The following is a 16,470-nucleotide window of genomic DNA, read 5'->3' on the forward strand; positions in this document are numbered from 1 at the left end:
GGATGCTCTTCCTCCTGTTGAGCACAAGAGTCCTTCTCCTTGATTCTCTCCTGAGTCACGCAGTAGTCATGGGCTGGAAGCACTGAGAGGTGTGCACGCGGCTGCATTTTAAATATAGCGCCTGGCGTGAGGAAACGGCTGGGTGACAGCATTGCAGGCAAATTGGAGGCCTTCCACCAGCAAAATGGCGTGTTTCCTGGGAGTGCATGATGAATGAGACGGAATTGGGTCAATACAGCATGAAAAGCCGCCATTGCGGCCGTCAGTTAACACATTCTTTTCTTCCTCCTGCCTGCTACTGCACTTAATGCAAACCTGGGTAGATTCTGCCCACAATCTAACTTATAGTGGGTTCTTAGGAAAATTTGACCCATTATGTGTCCATTTAGACTGCAGTTAACGTGATGCATCACCTAATATCTCAAATAGCAAGTACTTTCCATGTAAAAGCATGAGTTAAATGTGTTTGTATCAAAACCACACAAGGGAGGAAACCCGGTGGAATGAGAACTAAAATGAAAGCTGTCTCCTTACCTCTCCGTTTCTGTCCAACAGCCTTTTTCATATCACTGTTCTCCTGAGCTCTTGAATTATGCACCTGACTTGGAAAGTCACCTCTTAAATATATGCAGATTGAGGTCCTACCGCTTAAAAAAGGACTTCAAGTTGTTTTACAGGCTTACTGAATAAGAAGAAGTAGCTGAAGCGGAGGTGCAAACCCAATAATATCATAAAATTATATCACAAGTTGTTCTGAATCCTACGAAGAAAGCTGCCCTGGAATCCCCTTATTCCTTGTTTCTGAAACCAGGCCAACCCCCACCACCATTGACTTACCTGAGTGCTGCTTGTCAGCCTCCAGGCCATCCAGGATCTCTGGGTGTCCATTTTGGGTGGGTAATCCACCAATGCATTCAGATGAGGCCTAGCTATCAGGATGGATTGAGTCTCTCACACTGCCTCCTGGGCAGTCAGCACATGATTACACTGGCTTTCCAATCCAGAGTTCAAATTCCCCTGCAGACATTGTCTTGTAGTCTTTTTAAAAAGAACGTAGCACAAATCTTTAAAGGTTGCTCATTGAATTTTGAAATCAATTAGTGCACTCAATTGCTATCTCAGAGATTAGAATTATATTAAACTAAATATTAATATTATTGTCTATTTATAAAATTAAAAACTGCTTACCATGGTTATAAAAATACTACATGGCACCTTGGCTACTTGCAAATGACTGAATGGAATAAGGAATCTGTTAGCAAACTGACAGAGAAGTGATTCCAATATGATGTTCCTTTCACAACCCAGGGTGTTTCAATTGCTGTTGTAAAGTAACAATTACAACAGCAAAAATTATACACAGCAAGCTGTCACAGTGCAATAATTGACCAGTTCATCTGAAAGGTTGAGGGATAAATGTTGGCCAGGACATGTAGGCAACTCCACCACCCTTTTTTGAATAATGCTGTGACATCATTTACATCCACCTAAGAGAGAAGATGGGGCCTTGATTTAATAAAGCTTGAATAGATTATCACTTGTGGAGCACGTAATAGTTTAATTGATGCTCTTCCACACAAGAACAATAATCAATGAAAATGACTGAAGTCCAATGGTACTACTGATACTAAAGCACTCTGATATAGGGTAACAATACTATAAAGTTTGATCAAAGCAATGCAAATATTTAAGCAATTAATGAGTTTGGTGAATAAATAGATAAATATAAGAACAGGAGTAGGCCATTCAGCTCCTTAAGTATGATCTGCATTCATTTAGATTGTGGCTGATCTGAACCACAAATCTATTTACATGTGTATTTGTTCCATAGCCCTAAACAAATTTTCATAAAGTCAAGCCATTTTTCCCCTTACCACCTGAATGTGCATGTGCATCATAGCAGATCTACAATGAATTATTTTTTCCATAATAATGAATCATTAGAGTTGAATTTTCAATCAACCTTTGTTTATTGCATCTGGCTCCTTTATATTTCATCTGGGTACATTCATGATCCAAAGACCTGCCAGTGGAGTGTTCAGTCTTCAAAGATTTATTTTATTTTCATTTAGCTCTTTATTGATATTTGAAAAAAGATTTATGTGACTTATTTCCAGGGCTAATTTTAATATTTGCTTTCATCATTAATTATGGCTACCAGTGCATTCATTCATACCATTTTGCAGAGGAGGAAAAAATAGTCATTAATTTCTCCAGCCACAAATATCACCAGTAGCATATGCTGCCAAGCATCATGGAATAAATTGACTTAGCTTCCATTCAGCAGCCATACCATATCATGATTTATAATGGCAGTGAGTGACAAGGTTTGTTTGTCTTTATTTCAATTCGAGCAAATGTCAAGTACTGCAGTGGTGGAAGGGTTCTTTTTCTGAGGCACCTGTCAGGTTTCTACCAGGGTACATGATAACAACAGTGCCTTTTCACACAGCAAGGGACTGTCAGCTAGGCTGTGCAGAGCAGTCTCATAGTGCATGTCCATGGAAGCATGAACTGTTTACAAAGATAGAAGCCTGATGTGACAGCAGGTGGGGGTGTGGATACAAACTGGGCATAAATTACCAGAAACAGACTGAGAATCCATGGGCCAAGGAGAGATTGAAGCCAAGTTTTGCATAATATATTAATGTCCTCATTTCAAATGGAGACAAATTATAATAGTAATTGTGAACCTTTGGATAACTAAATTCTAACACTCTTACAAGGTATTTATTGCCTTACTCTTAAAAATTGACTTTTGAGATTAGGCAAGCCTTTTACAAGATATGGATTTTTTTACCCTGATATCACCCTACTTTCTCCCAACAGTCAGTTTTCTATACCCACACCTTCAGCCAATAAGAAAATAAAATGTGAGTTATGGCTGTCTGCATTCACTGCACATATATACATGTTTATTAAAAAGGAAGTGGAATTTAAATAACCTGGTTCTATCTATGTGACAGTTCATCTAACAGCCCAACTGAGAATTGCCAAAACTTATCAAGAAATATAAGCTTGAAGTATATGAAAGCTAGAGACTCAACACTTGTCTCTTTCTAGGTAGGAATCCAAGCACTCAGCTGCCTAAGTTATGAGTAAACCTCTAGAATTCAGTTTGAAGATACTCAGTATTAGCATCAATCATCTAAATTGTTGGAAGCTGACACTTATATGGCAAATTAAACTCCATGGAGTATTCCCCAGAAACAAAAATTAATTTGTCATACACAGAATGCTGAAGAGTTGAAAGGTCTGTGCCACTGGAATATTTTTATCTGATTATTAAATCTGGCTAAATGGGATCCTTAAAACACTCGGTATCAGTTATCACAAATCAGATTTCAGAATTTATTTGCAGTTATATTATGCAGAATGCACAGCAAATATAAAATCTAGATTGTTACAAATAGAGAGTACTGTGGATGCTGGAAATCTGTAATGAAAGCAGAAAAGGCTGGAAATACTCAGCTGGCCTGGCACGCTAACAGTTAACATTTTGTCTAGATGAAATTCGTTGGAATTCTTTCCACCTGTTTGTATTGCGCTGACAGAAGATTAACATGTGGATTCACTATTAGCAGCCATGACTGAATAACTTTATACCTCCCAAACATAGAGGGCAATATAACAAAATGCTCAGATCTTGCAATATACTACACCGCCTGCTTCTTTTGCTCTGGCTGCTTACCTGCTCAAGGTCTTTACACTGAGAACCCCAGGTGTGACCTCTGCCATTTTGTTTTCTCTGCTCCCTTCAGTCACGCTAACCAATATTTCTCAGATATAGCCTGTTCTTTCCAACCTGAGCATTGTCATCAAACTTGCCAACAAGTTTATTGGGCGAACCGACCTCTACCTTGCAGAGGCTGATGCGCGGGAGATGGGCCGGACACGGCATCCACCCTCATGCCTTCTCCTCCCTCCCAGAAACATGATAGGGTCCCCCTTGTCCTCACTTATCACCCCACCAGCCTCCGCATTCAAAGGATCATCCTCCGCCATTTCCGCCAACTCCAGCATAATGCCACCGCCAAACACATCTTCCCTTCACCCCCACTGTTGCCATTCCATAAGGATCGTTCCCTCCGGGACACCCTGGTCCACTCCTCCATCACCCACTACTCCCCAACCCCCACCTGTGGCACCACCCCATGCCCACGCAAAAGATGTAACACCTGCTCCTTCACTTCCACTCTCCTCACCGTCCAAGGGCCCAAACACTCCTTTCAAGTGAAGCAACATTTCACTTGCATTTCCCCCAACTTAGTCTACTGCATTTGTTGCTCCCAATGCGGTCTCCTCTACATTGGAGAGACCAAACGTAAACTGGGCGACCGCTTTGCAGAACACCTGCGGTCTGTCCGCAAGAATGACCCAAACCTCCCTGTCGCTTGCCATTTCAACACTCCACCCTGCTCTCTTGCCCACATGTCTGTCTTTGGCTTGCTGCATTGTTCCAGTGAAGCCCAACGCAAACTAGAGGAACAACACCTCATCTTCCGACTAGGCACTTTACAGCCTTCCGGACTGAATATTGAATTCAACAACTTTAGGTCTTGACCTCCCCCCTCCATCCCCACCCCCTTTCTGTTTCTTCCCCCTTCCTTTTGTTTTTTTTTCCAATAAATTATATAGAATTTTTCTTTTTCCCACCTATTTCCATTATTTTAAAATAATTTTAAATCTTTTATGCTCCCCCCACCCCCACTAGAGCTATACCTTGAGTGCCCTACCATCCATTCTTAATTAGCACATTCATTTAGATAATATCACCTACTTCGACACCTATGTGTTCTTTTGTTCTGCTGTCTGTGACATCTTTTGATGATCTGCTTCTATCACTGCTTTTGCCTATAACCACATCACCCCCATCCACTTCTCTCCCCCCACCCAACCCACCCCCCCACCACCTTAAACCAGCTTATATTTCACCCCTTCCTGGGATTCGCCTAGTTCTGTCGAAGGGTCATGAGGACTCGAAACGTCAACTCTTTTCTTCTCCGCCGATGCTGCCAGACCTGCTGAGTTTTTCCAGGAAATTCTGTTTTTGTTTTGGATTTCCAGCAAACACAGTTTTTTGTTTTTTGTTTTTATCTCTGAAGTTAAAAATACAACCTGCCTAATTCAAATGACTTTCAGTTCTGGATGGTCGACCAAATCATCCTATCCTGTCTGCAGTGCCAAATCATTCTTTACAACCATCTTTAAAATTTCCCTTTCAAGGCAGGCATGGGTGATCCATCAACAGGGGCCGGACCGTCCAATCAAAATCCGGCTTAGGCTACAATGTCAAATGGTACGTTGAGTTTTTTTTGCTTCAGTCATGGGCTTATTCATTCTCCTCAAGTTTCTAGAGCTTTCACACATGCCTTCTGTCTTTGATCAACAAAGCTAACATTATCTTCCCTATCTCATTCGAAACTGTTTTCCATGACACTCTTGACACACCTCGTTTCCAATTTGGACACTTTCACAGTTTATATTCTTTTATCATACCATTGAAACTATACTCATGTTCCACACACTAATTGGCTTTTGCATTCTAGCAAGCATTTCTTAATTAGGCATGGTTTAGTTGGAAGACTTGACACAGCTTTGAAGCACAGTTATCTGTTGTGTTAGCTTTACTTTGTGATGGTGGGCCTCTCGGCCAGATATATCCTGGCCTTGAAAGTCTGCTCTTTCCCATCGCAGCCCAATGTTTCTTGTTTATCTGTGAAAAAGCCCTGCAGCTTTTAGCAGGTTTTGTTTCACTTCACAAAGTCTTTTGGTCTTGCAAAGCATGCTGGTCAAAATTGGTCAATTTTAAAATAAGTTGTATCAAACCAAATCCTCACAAGTATGCTGACTGAGTGGTGCCGCTCTGCCATTAGTTTTGGACAAATGACATCTCACTGACTGACTTATCATTCAAATTCACAGGGGAGGAGGTGGGTATGCATTGGAAAAGCTCACTGAAGCACAGAGCTGCCTCAGGAAGATGAACATTTTTCAAAATAAACAACAAGCATTTTTAAAATGTTCTAAAGCATGTCCTCACATGTGACTCTGTCACATAAGCAGGGACATGTTATTAATTAAATTCTAAAATTTTAATTTTATTTTTATTTGCTTTTGGAAACGTCATTATACCAGTGGATGAGGCGTCCTAAAAATGCAAAGGCCGCTTGGCTTTTTTTGCCTACCCGCCAACCGTAAGGTTGGACAGGCAGTGAAAAAATTCTTTCAATTATCTTTTTAATGGCCTTAACAAGCCTTTCAACTGTCGGTGGGTGCGCTGCTGACTTTAGTGCGTGGCTGCCGACTGAAATATCACCCAAGTGTGCGATGATATCGGGATACTTGCCCAACGTCATCGCGTGTCATGTTACGCTCAGTCGGGTCGGGCACGTACCCGTCCGCCGAGCTAAAACTTCTTCCCATTGGATGGCATGAAATTATTGCATTTCTCTCTTACCTATGAAGCTTGCCACAGAAACTTAAGTCTTGTTAATTCAAGTCTTTCTGCACTTTTAATAAAGCATTGTGTTTTTTTAACCAAATAACCTCAGCAGCACGGGCAGGGAGAAGGGTAGTTGGTGGGGGCGCAGATGGGTCATTAGGCATTGGGTCAGGAGGGCGAGTGGGTAGTCAGACCTGGAGGGTAGTCGGCAGAACAGGGAATGTACCGGGTGGTCAGGAATTGTCAGGTCGGGGGCTGGGGGTAGTTGGCGGGCCATGGGGTAAGTCGGATGGTGGGGGGGTTAATTAGAGGCTTGGGTGTAGTTGGGTCAGGGAATAGTTGGGTTAGGGAGCTAGTCAGGTTGGGGAATAGTTGGAGGGTCGGCGGGTAGTTGAGTCGGGGTGAAGTCGGGTTGGGACTGTAGCCGGTGGAGTCAGGAGGATTGTGGGGATGGTTGAGAGTTTGAGGGTGCAGTCAGGGGTTGGTGTAGTCGGGTGGTCGGGGGGCTAGACGGGGATAGTTAGGTTGGGGAGTAATTGGAGGGTCAGTGGGCTAGTCAGGTCAGGATTGTAGTGGCGGGATCAGCAGGATTGTTGGGTCAGGAGTGTAGTTGATTTGGGGGCTAGTGGTCAGGTCAGTGTGTATTCAGGGGGTGTCAGGTCAGGCAATAGTCGGCAGTGTTGGGGGTAGTTGGGTTGGTGGTTGGTTAGGGAGGTCAGGGGGTAGTCAGGTCTGGGAATAATCAGGGGGTTGGGGGGTAGTCGGGTGGTCAGGGGGCATAGTCAGGGGTTCCAATGGAGAATTGGGGGGCTCAGTAGTATAGTTACCCAGGAGTTAGAACTGGTATTAATCCTTCTAACTTTTCCTCGGTAAGTTGAAATCACCTGAAGTCTCCGACTTTAAGGCAGAGTTTTGGAGGGTTCCAGAAGCAGGGGAATTGCCCATCTGAAGTCTAAACTTCTCGGACAATTCCCACATAGTCAGTATGTGGGGATTTCCGATAGGTCACCAAGTGCATCTTGGGAGGTACTACCACCCAGAGACTGGAAGTTGTGGGTCATTGCTTCCCTCAATCAACGTTTACAGCAACAGCAACTTAACACACGAAGTATTTAAAAAACAAAACATGAAAGGGCACATCTAACTCATAGTGGATACTATTAGATTCTCCAGTAAAATCTGGACCATTTCCTGACAAAATTGGCCTATTTCTTATTGTTTCTTGGATCATCAAATTTATAGATTCTGCAACTTTGCCCTTTCTTCTGAGTTACAATCACTTCACATGATAACAGTCTTTGAGTTGACTGGGACTAACTTTCGAAAATGAGACTTCATACTTTGTATTTTATTTTGACTCTTGTAGATCCATACTATTGATCTGTTCAATATGGGGATGGACAGTTAAAGATCTTTCATTTCTCACTCTGTGTATTTAGTAATGGCTTGTAAGGCTACCAATAAATGTTGCCATCTTGAAAGAGATGCTCCCCCCTTATTGGGGGAGATAATGGCAACTACTTTTCCTGGTTAGCCAAGCCCCTGGCTGGATTTTCTGAATCAATGCTATTATTTCTAGGATGCCCTGGCTAACTCCTTATTACCTTGAGTTGATAAGGCATGTGAGAATAAATAATTTTTAATAAAAACTTCATTTGGTATTCCAACTAATGGCCCTAATCAGCATTTCAGATAGTATGTGTGTTTCTGGGAGCTAACCCTTTGTGAACTGAATATAACTTCATAGCAACATCATAGAAATCAAACTAGACTGCAGAGGTAAAGCATTTAAAAATATACATTGGCCTGTAACTTCCGCACTCCCCAGCGTCAGATTTGGGGGGTTACCCCAAAGATGCACTAGGGAACCCCTCTGGGAAGTTCCCAGGTAAGGGTTTGCACAGCAATTGCCCAGAAGTGCACAGTTCCTCTGGACAATTGCACTGCATTGGGAACCATCCGAAAATGCGATTTAAATCGCAAACTTTGGATGGTTCCACCAAGGTTGTACCAATAGTTACCCAGAAAATGTTAGAAGAATTAAAATCTCTTCTAACTTCTGAGTAACGATTGTGCAGACCCAGACTGACCCCACGGGACTCTCCCACACCTCTGATCCCAGCACCTCCCCAGACCCTGACACCTCCCACACCCCCCGACATCACCCCAGCACCACACCCCTCAACCCTGACATACATCACCAACATCCCTCAACACAAACTTCCGTAACCCCCCTCCCCCCACCAGACTAACCCCGGACACCCCCACCCCCCAAGTCCAATGCACTTACCTATGACACTTACTTTTCCCCAGCATGTCAATTTCCCTGCCCTTTAAACTTACCTGCTTTATGGCAGCAAGTGCCGTAAACAAGAGGGCGTGGCCTCCTTGAATATGCTGGAGCTGCACTTTGCTGGGGCCTGTGAGGAGTCGTCTGATGCAGGCCCCAAGCAACTCCGGCAAACAGAAGTATTAAGTAAGTAATTTCTGCAGGCCAGCACTATCCGACGCTAGTCGGTGGTTATGACCCATTATCTTTGAACTATTGATTGGTCAATAATTTGGTTGGAATGAAGCACAAATTACAGGCCAGGATTTCCGTACAGTGGCAATCACCACCACTCTGCCCCTTTTTACACACCGTAGTTGGGAGCTACACATCTCTTGCTCAGATTTCCGACCCAGCCTAGTGACAAATGTGCAGTATAGCTGCTCTGGAGTCCTTCCAGTGTGGGGCAGCAGTGATGTAGGGGAATTGTTGGGTGGTCGGGCAGGGGTTTGGGTAGTCACAGGGGAGGGCAGGTGATGTGGTAGGAGGGGAGGTTGGGTGGTCAGGAGGGGTGCTGGGTGGTCGGAGGGTTTCAGGTGGTTGAGGTTGGATGGTCGGGTGGTTGGGGGGGTCAGTTGGTCAGGGGGTTTGAGATGGTAGGAGATTGGAAGGATAGTCAGGGTGGTGGTCAGTGCGTTGAGAGGGTCATCACTGGGGGCTCAGGAGGGTAGTCAGGGGTGGATTGTTTGTTGGGGGCTGGGGGGAGGGGGGTGGGGGGGGTGTTGTTCAGGAAGGGGTAGTCGGGGTTCAGTTAGAAATCCTTCTAACTTTTCCTGGGTAGCTATTCTGCTAAGAGAGTCAGAAGCATCTGAATTCTCCAATATAATTCTGAGTTTCGAAAGGTTCCTGGTGCAGGATATTTTAAACTTCCCAGGAAATTTCCATGTAATTTTAGCATGGGGACTTCTTGGGATCCCCCAACACATCTTCTGGGGTACCTCCCAGGGTACAAGCATCCCCCCCACCCCCCGCCCCCAACACCAACCCCTGCTGGGGAACGGACATTCTGTGCCTATGATTACAAATTTTAATGCAACATGCAGTTGCTAAAATAGAAATAGTTAATTCATGTTAAATTGTATTCTCGAAACACTCTGCAGCCCTTTTCTGAGAATTAAAGCACATTTCTCATTATGAACACTTACTTTATAAAATCAGAAAGTCATAGCAAATCATAACTTCAAAAACAAAACACCGTTTTCAGGTTGTGGACCTGAGACATGAAGAGAGCCAGGTGGGTGGTTTCTGTCTAAGTAATCAGTTAGGTTTGTGAGCTGATGGGGCCCTCTGCTCTTTCCAATAACTCTAGACAACTTCCATCCTCTTTAGCTAATAGCCTGAAATGTTGATCAGTTTTCCATTGATCAAACACAGCATGCAGAGTGACATGGGCTAATGTGACCACTGTTCAAACCTACATGGAGGTTAGGAAATAGGAAGCCTCATTAAAAACATCTAATCATGGATTGATAAAAGATTTAAATCAAGTTCAACAAAGGGGCAGTTGGTAATCATGAAGTAGCCTGCAGCTTTATGAGCTTTTTATCCCATCTCCCAACCTTACAATTCAATATATTCATGCATTCAATTTTATTTTATTAATTCTGATTTTTTTAAACCAAGTGTATGAAATGGATTTAATCACTCAAAATGAACTTGGGTATATACGTTACTCAGAATTTGTCAATTCTTAGCTTTTGAAAACTCAATGAGCAAAATTATACATATAATCTGTCCCATCTTCAGTAAGGTCAGGAGGAGGGAAGAGTTTGATTATTTTGTCACAGCAGCCATATTGATTCATTAGGCTGTCAAAGGACGATATTTTCTTTTCATGTGAATTATAGGATACAGTTGTATGGGCTGATTGTGTACGGCCATGGCCATGGAATGCTATTGCTCAGGTCCTGCATGTATCTGCAGCATTTGAGCTGACCTTGAACTTAAACGTACTGTCAACTTAGTCAAATTATTGGTGCTCCCGGTGGACATGGCACAATAAATGTTGAGACACCACAAGCATGCAAGCCAGCATGGTGTTACCCTGTGCTATCAGCTCTAAAGGAACTATTGGCTGTCCTTGAAATGTTTTGTTACCAAAGAGGCATCAAAATGACTTGAGCAATGGGTATGCTTTGAGAACAAAGAAGGTCCTGCTGTCTTACAAAGAAAGATGATTTGCTTTTGAAGCTGAGGTAGGTTATACCTGTCAGGAAAGACTGAACAAACAGGGGCTCTTCTCCAGAAAAGAGATGACTGAGGGGTTACCTGATCAAGGTCTTTAAGATTATTACAGGGTTTAATAGGGTAGATATAGAGAAACATTTTTACTTGTGAGGGAGTCCAAAACTAGGGCTACAAGTTTAAGATAGTAATAAGTTTAACATGACTTCAGAAGTAACTTCTTTCTCCTAAAGAATGGTTAGAATTTGGAACTTGATATTGCAATGAGCTGTTGAGATAATAACTTCCCCAGTTAAGGGGAAGCTAGATAAACACATGAAGGAAAAAGCAATAAAAGGGTATAATGGTAGGGTTAGATGAAGATGGGTGGAAGGAGGTTTGAATGTTGCTTAAACACTGGCATTGACCTGTTAGGCCAAATGGGCTGGTTCTGCAGTGTACATTCAATGTAATTCTATGTAATAGATTGAATGCTTTCTACCTCTGCCTTGAATCTGGGAGCAGGTGAGAAAGACATTTTCTGGTCTCAGGAAGGTTGCTAAGATAAGTACTGTTTCATTTTAGAACATTGCCTTGCAATACATGTTAACAGTATTTCACAGCAAGCTTGGGGGGACATCACAGAATACTCTGCTATCATCTCTGTTTGTATCATCTCTGAAGTTAAGCACCCAACACCAAACATGCTGTGTTTAAAAATAACCATACACGGTGTTTGCTGGATTGAATACTTGAGTGACATATTCCTCATTCCAACATTTGACCCTTTGCTGGCTGCTTGGAGAAGAGCGTTGCACGTAATCAGTGCCAGTAAACACAGACCAAGTGGAGGAATCACCTAAAGCTGCAATGCTTGAAGCCTTATATGGAGACAAGTCTTGAGACTCTGGACATTGCTGAAATAGAGGAGGTGAGTAAGGTGCAAATCAGAGGTTTTGCCCAAGTTCATAAAAGGGAGGGTTGGGGTGTGGGGGGGTGTGGGGTGAGTTCAGCAGGCCTTTCACTAATGTCACCCCACCTCTGGTATTGGTGCTATAGTGGCAAAGAAGGGGGAATTGTGGTGGGGGTTGGGGTATCAGTTGCCAGGTTCCACCTCCACGCTGTCACTTTTTTGCAGGAGGGATAATTTCAAAAAAGAGTAATTAATAATAATGCCTATTAAAAAGTGCCAAGCAGCAGAGCTCACCAATAAAATCCTTTTTAGCCTATTTGCTTAAGATGCAGAGCTAGAGAGAGAGAAAGACAGACCAGGCCTCAAGCCCTGGTTACCAGGGAAGTGCTGGGCTAAGGGTTTCAAGTTAACTAACACTGACCTTGCATTCGTCTCTGGTGGCACACACACCATGCTGTCCTTGGCGGAATTCATATGCAAGAGGGATGGAAAGTGGGTTACCTTTCAGCCTGGGTTTTCCTCCTCTCCCGGCCTGCTTTGTGAGATAGGTTTTTGGGGAGGGAGGAGGAGGAAGGTAGGGTATGTGTCCGGCTCACTCCCGGTCTCAGGGTTCTCGCTGACAGGGAGCAGACAGCCTCTGAGATTCGTGAGTGGATGACCCAGGGGTGTCCAGCTGCCACTTTCATCCCTTTGGGTGCCCAAGGCCCCCGGCCAGACTCCTTCAGGTGATCTAGTACTTGAAAGAATAATCAAGGTGCCCCATTTGCCTCTCGTGTTGCCACTGCAGGAACTCACCTCTGGCTACCCCAGTGCAGTGCAGGTTTGCACGCATCTCCGCATTCTGCTGGACCATGGTGTCTGTCATCCTTCCCTTGGAAGCCTCCATACATGTACATGTGGGACCATTTCACCAGAGTGCAGACGGACTCACTCCTCTGAATCATGTGCTACTCTGTTGAAGGCTTCCATCAGCTCTGTGTGACAGTCCCCTGGCTTCTGCTGATTCTCCTCGATGAGTTGAAAGGCCAAATCTTCGGGCTCGGACCTTGCAGATGCTTCTTCCCCAGCTTGGCTGAAACTGTCTTCTCATGCTGCAAACACATGTCGGTGTTGTAACCACCAGATTGTGAACCCGAGCCTGCTCTAGATCTATGTCCCACCAAAGTGTGTGTCTCTGCACTGGCATAGGGTGTGAGTAAGAGCTGTGACGGGTCTCCCAGGCTGCTTATTTCCAGCTCTTCAATGGAGGAGGTGTCCTCTTGACTGGAGGTGAGGAACTGGATGGAGCTGAGGGACTGGCTTGCTGAGGGCATCGGTTGCTTGGCAGAGCTCCCTGTGAACCAAAGTGGAGATAATTAGTGCATGGCAGCAGAGTCAAACGCAGGAGACAGAACACTCACAGTTGCATTGAGGGAGGGATGGTGTGGTGCAGGATCCTCACAAGGGTGTTCACCACTAACCTCACCATCGCCGCAACGTGCTCCATGCCCTCACCAGTCAGTATGATGACAGCCTCCTTAAAGTGAGTGAGGGGCCTAATGTGGGCCACTCCACCCCTCGCCTGGGACCTCTCCCTGCTGTTGTGAGCCAGTTTCTCTTGCACAAAAACAGATGGAGAGATTGTGAGCAGGATGCGGAATGTTTGTGTGGTGAGCAGAGACGTGGACGGGATGAGGACGAGAGCTCAAGAGGATATGAGCCTGATGGAGATGTGAGGGTGTGTGTGAAAGTTGGTGGTGTCATCCTTTGAGGTGTGAGATCCCTGTGAGTGTGTGATGGGTTTGTGAGTGTGTGAGTTGAGATTGATGACGTAATTCATTTACCCAAGTGGAATGAATGACAGCATTCATCCTTTTCCTGCACATATGGCTGACCTCCTCTATGCTCCGGTGGCACTGACCGCCGGTGTCACCGTCTCCCAGGCCAGATTGGTGACTCTGCTGGACCTGCTTCAGCGATATCAAGGTTAGGAGACATCACAGTGGCCTTCCACCCCATCCAGCAAGTGCCCAGAGGGGCATCATAAATTTGGGGGCCTGCTGTCCTCTTTGCTTTCAGGACCATCTGTTGCCTGGAGCAGTTCTGGTCTGTAGACATGAAGTAGCCCACTTTAAATATGGTGCCTGGAGCGAGTAAGCGCTGAGGTCATGGCATGGTGGGCAAATCCAACCCTACCTGCCAGCGATCTGGAGTGTTTCCTGTGAATGTATTATTAATGGTGTAGGATGTGCCGGGAATGGGACGATGCCGTGTGAAAAGCCACCATTGCGGCCAATAGGTAAAATGACCATTGCACTTAGCGCAAATCTAGAACCAATCCGCCCTATGGCTGGAATTTTCCAGGGCCCCATGGTGGGGCCAGCAAACCATTGAAATCTCCGTTTACATCGGCCGGATTGGAAGATTCAGCTGGCATGAGGCTGGAAAATTCCGGCCAAGGGTTTCCCTTCTGGCTGCAACCTCCTCCAGGAGCGCTGCAAGGCACTCGTCCGAGAAACGTGGGGCCGACAGCCTGGCCAAACTGCCCTCCGCCTGCTGTGTCCAGATGCAATGGGATTCATCCTCACTTCCGCATCCTTCTGTGGTAGCCTTCCAGGCGCTGCCTGGGCCCATTTCGAATCAGCTGTTGGGTCGCCATTAGACCCAGTGGACATCATGCCCCCACCCCTTCTTGCTGATTCCCCAGCTTGAATACGCGGAGCACTGCCAATTGCGGGCGGCAGTTGGCTTCCCGACCGCCACCACCCGCCCCCATTGAGCCCGCACGCCAAGGGTAAAATTCTGCCCCTTGTCTCCAGAGGTGGGAGGAGGGCCCCCCTACTCCTCCCAACCTTACCAAAAAGACCTGGGAGGAGGTGGCATCCAGGGTCAGCAGCCATGATGTGTTGCGACGCACATGGATCCAGTGCTGGAAGCGCTTCAACGATCTCCTGTGATCGGGAAGGGTGAGTACCGTGTTGGCATGGGTCACTTTGCAGAACAGTTAAGAGCTGCTCATCCCCCGTGGACCTCAGAGGTGTTAGAGTGTGAATGCTAAATGTCAATGAGGCAGGAGCTGGCCAAGGGAGTGAGCCCTGGCTGCTTGGACTGAGTGCCTTGCGGCTCCAGGGTCACAAATCGGCTGAGCCCTGCGAGGTATTCCTCAGGTGGGGTTGGTCATGGTGCAATGGTGCTGCAGGTAGAGAGTGGACTAATCAACACTCCTCCATCCTTTTTGGAGAAGACATCCCATAACAATATTGAGAGGTCGTGGACTGGTGGGGGACCCCCATACCTCCTAATCCTCACACGTTATGAGCAGGAGGCGCCATGCACCTAGGTCGGTAGCCATGGTGAGGTTGGGGTGCCAGACGGAGATAAGAGTGCAGTGCACTGAGGTGAGAATGGTCTCATTGATATGAGCCTCAAATTTGGAGTTCTCATTGATAATGGAAAGACAAGGGCACCATGTTGCGTATCTCTATCTCACCAGGATGCCAGGAATGCACAGTGACAGTATCATGACTTAAGCTAATGACGTGTCCTTCTTCTCCCTTTAGGCTCACAGCAGGCGGTCACTATGAGGAGCCTGAAGGCCCAACCCTGACCTCGGAGGACCACCATGCTGAGCACGCACCTGCGTCACACCCTCTCGGTCAAGCAGGCTCCAGCACAGATATCAGCACCTCGGTGGGCATAAGATTGCTGTCTGGTATCTCAGTGCACATTGGTGAGGGCACTTCACATTCGCTTGAGGTGCAGGCAGAGAGTGCCCAGTGTGGAGGCAGTCGGAGGACTGCTGGAGACCAGGACTATGCTCAGTCGATGGCTGATGATGGGCCTCTGGAATCATCCATGAGTCATCCATGGAAGTCCAGCAGGGTGTGTCGGAGGATCTGGCAGAGATACATGAGGGAGTGCGTGCCATGATGTCCACTGTGGAGGAGTCCCTGCAGAGCATTACCACTGCGTTGACCCGCATGGCCGAGTGCATGCCTCCTTTATTGAGTGAGTGCAATTCTCATGGATAGGCTGCTCCAGGGACAGAATCAGGGCTCTTTGGGGATGCGCTCAGACCTGAAAGCCCTCACACTGGCAATGATCTCAGCTGGTCCGTGTCGGTGTGGGAGATGGATTGGGAATCCAGTATCCCAGCTAGGTGCCCGTCCATCAATGGTGAGCTGGGAGGTCCAACGCAACCTCATGTTGCCGCACGGGCAGCCTGTCGTCTCTGTTGGCTCCTCTCAGGGTACTCTGGATGGTGGCAACAACTCCTCCCTCCCTCTGCCAGTGACCATGGCATCCAATGAGGCTGTGGCAACTGGGGAGATGCCAGCTGTAGCACTGGCTGCTCCCTCCCAGGCAGGGCTTTCACAGGCTCCATGGGCCAGAGGATACCCGCCAAGATCATCAAGACCAACAAGACAGCAGAGTGAGCAGGCTGTCTCCAATGCCGGTTCCAGTGAGGGAACATAACATCCACAAACGTAACTGTAAAGCACCTTGAGCACAAGATGGACTTATCACTGGTGATATTTTGTTTTCACATTTTGGTTTGAGATTTTTCATGGTCTGATTAAAAACATTGGTTCATGTTCATTTCAGCTCTGTTTCACATTCACGGACATCTCGGACATATTG

Source organism: Carcharodon carcharias, chromosome 6 (assembly GCF_017639515.1).
Source record: "Carcharodon carcharias isolate sCarCar2 chromosome 6, sCarCar2.pri, whole genome shotgun sequence".
Classification (NCBI taxonomy): domain Eukaryota; kingdom Metazoa; phylum Chordata; class Chondrichthyes; order Lamniformes; family Lamnidae; genus Carcharodon; species Carcharodon carcharias.